Here is an 8805-nt window from a genome sequence, read left to right on the forward strand (position 1 = left end):
GTGTCAGCTGTCACTGAATGCAAAACGGCCAGACTGCAGATTTGTGCGATATTGTCGATAATGCAGATTGGTCGTTTTGCACTACCCAAACTTTTTAAGTCAAAATATTTAAAATTATTTGCCAATAGGCGAATTCGAGAAGGATCCAGTGGTAGAGTGCGCTGCGAGAGTTTGGGAGAAAAGTCGTCAGAAGCGATTATTTACATTCAAAATCAAATTTTCTCCATAAAATTTACTTCGCTTTTCGGTGTATGGTCACATGTTTTCCACTGGCAATGGCTTCTTACAGTCTTTAAGCAGCTATTGAAGACGAATTCCACCCAAACAAGCCGCGAAATAAAAATCCGGGAATTCATAACCAAGATAGTGCGGTGGAGGCACTGCAAGAGATGTGCTATTAAATCGGATAAATCATATGCAAGCACCCACCGGATGGAAACTCATCCCAAAGAAAACAAGTTTTTCTTCCAATTTGCGACTATTTCAGCTTTCATAAATGGTTGGATTAACCAGAAAACGCGAAAATCGTACTCCCTCCGTATGCCGCCAATGCACTTTTTTGGCCAACGACACTTTTTTTGTGGTTCTTGTGACGACCACCAGATGTCGAAATGATCGATGAGCTTTACTCAAATTCGCCTATAACTGTATTCGAAATAAACGTTAAGTTTGAATGACAATCAATGTGGATACACTATAATAACTCGATTTGTTTACATTTGTTAGTTTAGGCTACAGTGACTATAATAACAGTGTCGTCAAGTGTCAGAATTGGAACAGAATCGTCTGTCAGTTCCATACAAATGCGCGTTCCAAACGAGCAGGAGACCTGTCAAACGTGGCACATGACGTTACTCTTCTTGTAGGACTCTAGTTTAGGCAGTAGAAGCATAAGTACTAGAACTTCGTCGGTGCTAGAACGCTAGAGGCGCTGTAGTTATTTAAATTATTTTGCCAAATTATGCTTCAACAAACATCAATTAACCATAATGTATGCATCAAAACGCTGTTGATCACTATTGAATTTCATAATAATGAATTATTGACAGTGGCTGATTTTCTACTCACCGCTGTCACATCCAGGCGTTATAGTATATGCGCAAAATAGCCAGCATGAGTTAACCACTAGAAATTTGTATGGCGAAAGACATCTAAGGCGGGTTTCTCAAAATTATAAGCTTTTCATGAAAAACTATTTGGTACCGGTTATGAAGGATGGTGTACGCTACTATGCCTACCAAATATTTTTTCGATTAAGGTGCTTAATTTAGGAAATCAGAACCTTAGATGCCTTTTGCCATACTGATTCCAGAAAGTTAACTCCTAGCGTACCGCTGTAAGCACGCTTAAAGCGGGCGATTCATTGCTAATAAGCCATTTTATAGAAAGCTCAAATGACAGGAGACCAAATACTAATGTTTACATTTTACAAGGAACATTTGCGAAAATGAAATGAAATGATGATGATGATGACGAAATGATGATGGTTTACATGCAAATTTACCAAAACAAAGACAGAGCCCTCCACTCAAAATTTCGATCAGCTGTTCGAATCTGTCTCATAAAATGGCTTATGAATCGCCTGCTTTGAGCGTGCTTACAGCGGCACACTAGGAGTTAACTTTCTGAAATCAGTATGGCGAAAGGCATCTAAGGCTCGATTTCTCAAAATTAAGCACCTTCATCGAGAAAATATTTGGTAGGCGTAGTAGTGGACACCTTCCTACATATTGTCGCGCGCGGTCTTACACTCGCAGGCTCGACTGCGAAGGTAAACGTCAAGATAGCCGCCGTGTTAAAAGATAGGCAGAATTTTCCCGCTCAAAACAAAATCACGTGCTTTTCGCGAAATGACAGCAGTGTTCGATTGTATTAGTGAGAGCTAACCGGAGTCACTGAGTACATGGAGAGTGTTTATCATGGCAAGTGCATACGATGGGTAAGATTTTCATTGACTCTGTCGTGTTTAGTGACCGTTGCGATTACCTGAGAAGCAACCAGCAGGAAGCCGCAGTATTCTATTTTATCTCGAGATGCATATTAACCGGTACCAAATAGTTTTTCATAAAAGTTCCCAATTTTGAGAAAACCCGCGTTAGATGTCTTTCGCCATACAAATTTCTAGTGGTTAACTCATGCTGGCTATTTTGCGCATATACTATAGCGCCTGGATGTGAAAGCGGCGAGTAGAAAATCAGCCACTGCCATTAGTTCATTGCAAAAAAAGATAATATTAAAATAGTGATGAGACATAGTCACATAGAACAATAATGTGTTATAAAAAATGACTTTTATCTATGAATATTTTTAAAGTTTATCCGTGTCTTGCTCCCAACAAGAGTTTCATCGTACTATATAGATGTACGAGTTGCACGCATTTAGGCGTAAGTATGCTTTTCGTGCAGTTTCATAGCACTATGAAATTGTCCGAAAGTCAAAATTCGAACATAGGAAATTCGGGAAACTTTTGGCAGCGCCATCTGTCGTCTACTAGTGTAAATTTTCTATCATAACATTAGACGGTGTAACTGTTTTGCCTTTCTTGTACATCATCGAGGTGTAAGCGTAAAGGCTACATTTATGGGTCTGTTCAAATATTACGTAACGCAAAAAACGTTGTGTTTTAGAACCCCCCACCCCCTCGTAACAATCTGTGACAATGAATTATTGGCAGTGGCTGATTTTCTATTCGCCGCTATCACATCCCGGCGCTATAGTATATGCGCAAAATAGCCAGCATGAGTTAACCGCCAGAAATTTGTACGGCGAAAGACATCTAACGCGGGTTTTCTGAAGACTAGGAACTATTCATGAAAAACTATTTGGTACCGGTTATGAAGGATGGTGTCCGCTACTACGCCTACCAAATATTTTTTCGATTAAGGTGCTTAATTTCGGATAATCGAACCGTAGATGCCTTTCGCCATACTGATTTCAGAAAGTGACCTCCTTCTGTGCCGCTGTAAGTACGCTCAATGCAGGCAATTCATTTTCAGAACTATCACCATGCGTAACGCGTAACAAAAAGTTTTTTGAAAAAAATCTTGATTTTTGTTAGGATTTTAAACACGTTACGATAAATTATTATGCATTGCATATTTCATGCTTTTTTAAAGAATTATTAAATAATTTTTCCCTAGCGTAACAATATTTCGAAGGACACCCACCCCTCCATATTTTGCGTAACAAATCGTAACAAAAATTAAACAACCCCCCACCCCCTATTACGTTACGTAATATTTGAACAGGCTCTTATTACCTTTTAGCGCGAGAAAGGCACCATCACCGCTAGGTGGATTAATCTGGGTTTTATAACACATTATTGTTCTATGTGACTATGTCTCATCACTATTTTAATATTATCTTTTTTTGCAATGAATTAATGGCAGTGGCTGATTTTCTACCCGCCGCTTTCACATCCAGGCGCTATAGTATATGCGCAAAATAGCCAGCATGAGTTAACCACTAGAAATTTGTATGGCGAAAGACATCTAACGCGGGTTTTCTCAAAATTAGGAACTTTTATGAAAAACTATTTGGTACCCGTTACTATGCATCTCGAGATAAAATAGAATACTGCGGCTTCCTGCTGGTTGCTTCTCAGGTAATCGCAACGGTCACTAAACACGACAGAGTCAATGAAAATCTTACCCATCGTATGCACTTGCCATGATAAACACTCTCCATGTACTCAGTGACTCCGGTTAGCTCTCACTAATACAATCGAACACTGCTGTCATTTCGCGAAAAGCACGTGATTTTGTTTTGAGCGGGAAAACTCTGCCTATCTTTTAACACGGCGGCTATTTTGACGTTTACCTTCGCAGTCGAGCCTGCGAGTGTAAGACCGCCGCAGCACTCTAAAAAAAGATAAGCGCGACAATATGTAGGAAGGTGTCCACTACTACGCCTACCAAATATTTTCTCGATGAAGGTGCTTAATTTTGAGAAATCGAGCCTTAGATGCCTTTCGCCATACTGATTTCAGAAAGTTAACTCCTAGTGTGCCGCTGTAAGCACGCTCAAAGCAGGCGATTCATAAGCCATTTTATGAGACAGATTCGAACAGCTGATCGAAATTTTGAGTGGAGGGCTCTGTCTTTGTTTTGGTAAATTTGCATGTAAACCATCATCATTTCGTCATCATCATCATCATTTCATTTCATTTTCGCAAATGTTCCTTGTAAAATGTAAACATTAGTATTTGGTCTCCTGTCATTTGAGCTTTCTATAAAATGGCTTATTAGCAATGAATCGCCCGCTTTAAGCGTGCTTACAGCGGCACACTAGGAGTTAACTTTCTGAAATCAGTATGGCAAAAGGCATCTAAGGTTCGATTTCCCTAAATTAAGCATATTAATCGAAAAAATATTTGGTAGGCGTAGTAGCAGACACCATCCTTCATAACCGGTACCAAATAGGTTTTCATGAAAAGTTCCTAATTTTGAGAAAACCCGCGTTAGATGTCTTTCGCCATACAAATTTCTAGTGGTTAACTCATGCTGGCTATTTTGCGCATATACTATAGCGCCTGGATGTGAAAGCGGCGGGTAGAAAATCAGCCACTGTCAATAATTCATTATTATGAAATTCAATAGTGATCAACAGCGTTTTTGATGCATACATTATGGTTAATTGATGTTTGTTGAAGCATAATTTGGCAAAATAATTTAAATAACTACAGCGCCTCTAGCGTTCTAGCACCGACGAAGTTCTAGTACTTATGCTTCTACTGCCTAAACTAGAGTCCTACAAGAAGAGTAACGTCATGTGCCACGTTTGACAGGTCTCCTGCTCGTTTGGAACGCGCATTTGTATGGAACTGACAGACGATTCTGTTCCAATTCTGACACTTGACGACACTGTTATTATAGTCACTGTAGCCTAAACTAACAAATGTAAACAAATCGAGTTATTATAGTGTATCCACATTGATTGTCATTCAAACTTAACGTTTATTTCGAATCCAGTTATAAGCGAATTTGAGTAAAGCTCATCGATCATTTCGACATCTGGTGGTCGTCACAAGAACCACAAAAAAAGTGTCGTTGGCCAAAAAAGTGCATTGGCGGCATACGGAGGGAGTACGATTTTCGCGTTTTCTGGTTAATCCAACCATTTATGAAAGCTGAAATAGTCGCAAATTGGAAGAAAAACTTGTTTTCTTTGGGATGAGCTTCCATCCGGTGGGTGCTTGCATATGATTTATCCGATTTAATAGCACATCTCTTGCAGTGCCTCCACCGCACTATCTTGGTTATGAATTCCCGGATTTTTATTTCGCGGCTTGTTTGGGTGGAATTCGTCTTCAATAGCTGCTTAAAGACTGTAAGAAGCCATTGCCAGTGGAAAACATGTGACCATACACCAAAAAGCGAAGTAAATTTTATGGAGAAAATTTGATTTTGAATGTAAATAATCGCTTCTGACGACTTTCTCCCAAACTCTCGCAGCGCACTCTACCACTGGATCCTTCTCGAACTCGCCTATTGGCAAATAATTTTAAATATTTTGACCTAAAAAGTTTTGGTAGTGCAAAACGACCAATCTGCATTATCGACAATATCGCACAAATCTGCAGTCTGGCCGTTTTGCATTCAGTGACAGCTGACACGACAGTCCAATCTCATATTATTGTAAACAATAATGATAAAAATCAGATTGGACCTTCGTTCCCATAATTTTAAGTGATTACTAATCCTTATCACTGATTAGAATCACTTTTTATATAAAATATACATGCGATGGAGATCATTAGTATACAAAAAGGTTTATTTTATTGTGTGCAACACTTATCTGGTGTGGAAGAATGGAATTATAATAAGGTGAGTGGAGTGTGAATACAAGTTTGCTTTTTTCCTAAGCATTTACTTTTTCCAGTGGCTGCACAACCAAATTCGGTCGGAATCGATCGCGTCAGATTGCTCAGGATCCCAGCTTCCTCGTAAAATACTTAAGATATACGGAACATTACTAAGTTACATTGTGCAGTTCTGTTTCCACTAGATAGAGGATAAAAAAACGACGAAAAGGTGAAACAGAGGAAACCTATAATATAAACGGATCATCGAATGGATGTCACCACAGAATTGCGTCGGTAGGTCAGTGGAAACAGGAACTGGACAGATAAAGAATCATCAAAGATATTAACTAACAAGGGCTAGGATGGCCCGTGCAACACATAAAAATTGTTCCGGTACATGGTCCTTGCCTCCACCGAGGCATTCATGTCGTCAACCACGCAGTTTAAAAAGGGACGTCAAATCATCTACCAGATCAATCCACCTTGCTGTCGTTTGCCTTTTTGTGTCCGTAAGATTACTATCGGGAGCCATGATCGCTGGGCTCTGTCCGAAATTCTGGTTACGGCGTATCGCAATCGTTCAATTTTAACGGTATCAACGATGGATGAAACCCTCAACACCTGATGCACTGATTCATTTATTCGCATTCCCCATGTGCAATCTTCCTGGCCTATTACACCGGCTATTAACTGGCGGTTTGGTGATCATTTGATTTTCGAAAGAGTGATATTCAGGATCAGTAGAAATAGAACACATAACGTTGAAGCAACTCATTCCTATTTCATTTTCTTAAACCAATATGCATTCCTTGAATCGTGAGTTGTCCTCAAGCACTGGTATCCAAAAATGTAGGAAAATGAGTATTGTCTTATAATCATACCTATATAAATAACATATGTCTGTTACAGCCAGTGTTGCCACAAGTACAGATTTATCTGGAAAGGTACAGATTTTTTAACAAATTTTGGTACAGATTCTGTACGGTACAGATTACAGATTTTTACCAAAAAGTACAGATTGGTACAGATTTTTAACAAAGCATTAGAAAAGTAAATTTGCTTCTGTTAACCATTCTCCGACGATAGGAATGATTGCAATTTTCATTTGAGATTTTTCCAGATGAAAACAGTAGGTAAGTTATCACCGACTATAACTTCTCATCAAACTATAATAAACACAAAATTATCATTCGAATATAAACCTTATTAATACCAACTAAATGTCAACACTTCAACAGTACCGTTAAATATTGTTTCGTGTTATGGCTCTGCGATAGGAAGAAAAATTAGTTCAAAACGTAACACTAACGATAAATGCTTGAAACTAAGATACGATTTTTGAACGATTCTTATTCGCTGGCGAGTTTTTATTAATTGATAATTCAAACTTACATCGCGTGTGAGTGTTCATCAGCCTTGATTTATATAAAACATAATCTTTCCAATTTCTGCTCTGTTATAAAACAAATGATTTAAAATGCAAGTTAAAATCAGGAGTTTGTATTCTATTTAATTTTAATGTCATATAAAACTATCGATAGTTAAAAAGTGGCAAAATAATATCAACTGATCCCTAGTAACACTGACGGTTCTACCATGGTTGTATAGCGTACTTGAAGAGTAAATCGTTGTCTCCAAAAGCATTATAAATCATTATTACTTGAGTACAATTACTGGAAGTTACTATTTTACAGGTAACCAAAGAATATGTTAACTACCACTTATTGCAATACGTTTTCATAAGAAATCACTGAAATTCATAAAAAATCTTTTCCACGAATGAATTGGTTTGCATCGCTTAATTGACTTATAATTGTTGTTTATTTATGTGTAATTTTCCATATTATCTGGTACAGATTTTTGAAGATTTTGGTACAGATGAAAAAGATTTTTGAGGTCATGGTACAGATAAAAATGTGGCAACACTGGTTACAGCATTTTTTTTATATATAACAGTAGAGCGCCGAAATAGGATAAGCATATCATGTTAATTTTACCTATACCTATTTCATTCATAAAGTCATAACGAAAATTGGTCCGATCGCACTATGGACTCAAAAGTTATAAGCAAGACCCTTGAAAAAACTGAATCATCTTTGAGCACTTCTTCTCGTCCGATTTGCTTGCAACAAGTTGCGTTCGGCAGGATCCTTTACAATGCGTGAAATGTGAAAAATGAGTCCCATCCACTTATTAGTGTTATTCTAGACTTATATTTTATGTTTCTCAACCCTTTTGAACGAGCAAAAAAAGACATCGTCGCAGCTAGATGGGTTGAATAGGATTGCGTTTTGAGCTTTATCTTATTGCTTGGAGGTCGTTTGAAATTTTGGAGAAATCATGCTTATTGATGAGGAGAAGGGTTTCCTTGTTCTAACAAACAACCCGCATAGCATGGAGTTTAAAAAATTAGGAAGAAAGTTTTTAATAAGCAATTAATTTGAGGCCTAAATATGTGTACACCCGATTCTTTTTTTTACACGGCGGATGCGTTCCGTGTAAAAAAAAAGTTTTCAGTTCAAAATTCGAAAATCCGTGTAAAAAAAGTTTTATGTTTTTGCAAAAATTTTGTATGGGATTTTTTTTACACGGCCGTGTAAAAGCTGTGTTTATGTATAGCAAAAGCCATGCAATTTTCCGGATATAGTTCGAAAATCATCAAAGTGTAGAAAATATGATTAGTAAAGAAATTCAAAGGTTATACATAAACAAGTCTAGAGTGCGGTGCTTCAATATTTGCAATCGTGCTTACCCTAGAATTAACGATGCAGCTAATTGTAATTGGACTTAAATATACAACTGTGGTCTTAGAGAGATCCGCCGAAGAGCAACAGCCTGCCGTGAATACCCGCTGATGCCCTATATGGGACCCGTCACTCAAGATTGAATTAAATAAATAGGTATGTCGAATTAGATACCCTTGCAGTACATCCAATCAATGAAGTAGGTAAAGCAGAAAAACTGCATACTGCTATGGAGCAGGTAAAGCAGAACTACTGGCT

At 37.9% G+C, this 8805-nt stretch overlaps 1 long non-coding RNA gene across 1 annotated transcript; it reads left to right on the top strand.

The window, feature by feature from the left end:
- The first annotated feature begins 5606 nt into the window (after positions 1-5606).
- Positions 5607-6573, top strand: LOC134223900 (uncharacterized). Its single transcript, XR_009982765.1, has 2 exons — positions 5607-5825; positions 5881-6573. It is a non-coding gene; the product is annotated as an uncharacterized LOC134223900 (long non-coding RNA).
- The last annotated feature ends 2232 nt before the right edge of the window (positions 6574-8805 follow it).

Source organism: Armigeres subalbatus, chromosome 3 (assembly GCF_024139115.2).
Source record: "Armigeres subalbatus isolate Guangzhou_Male chromosome 3, GZ_Asu_2, whole genome shotgun sequence".
NCBI classification, from domain to species: domain Eukaryota; kingdom Metazoa; phylum Arthropoda; class Insecta; order Diptera; family Culicidae; genus Armigeres; species Armigeres subalbatus.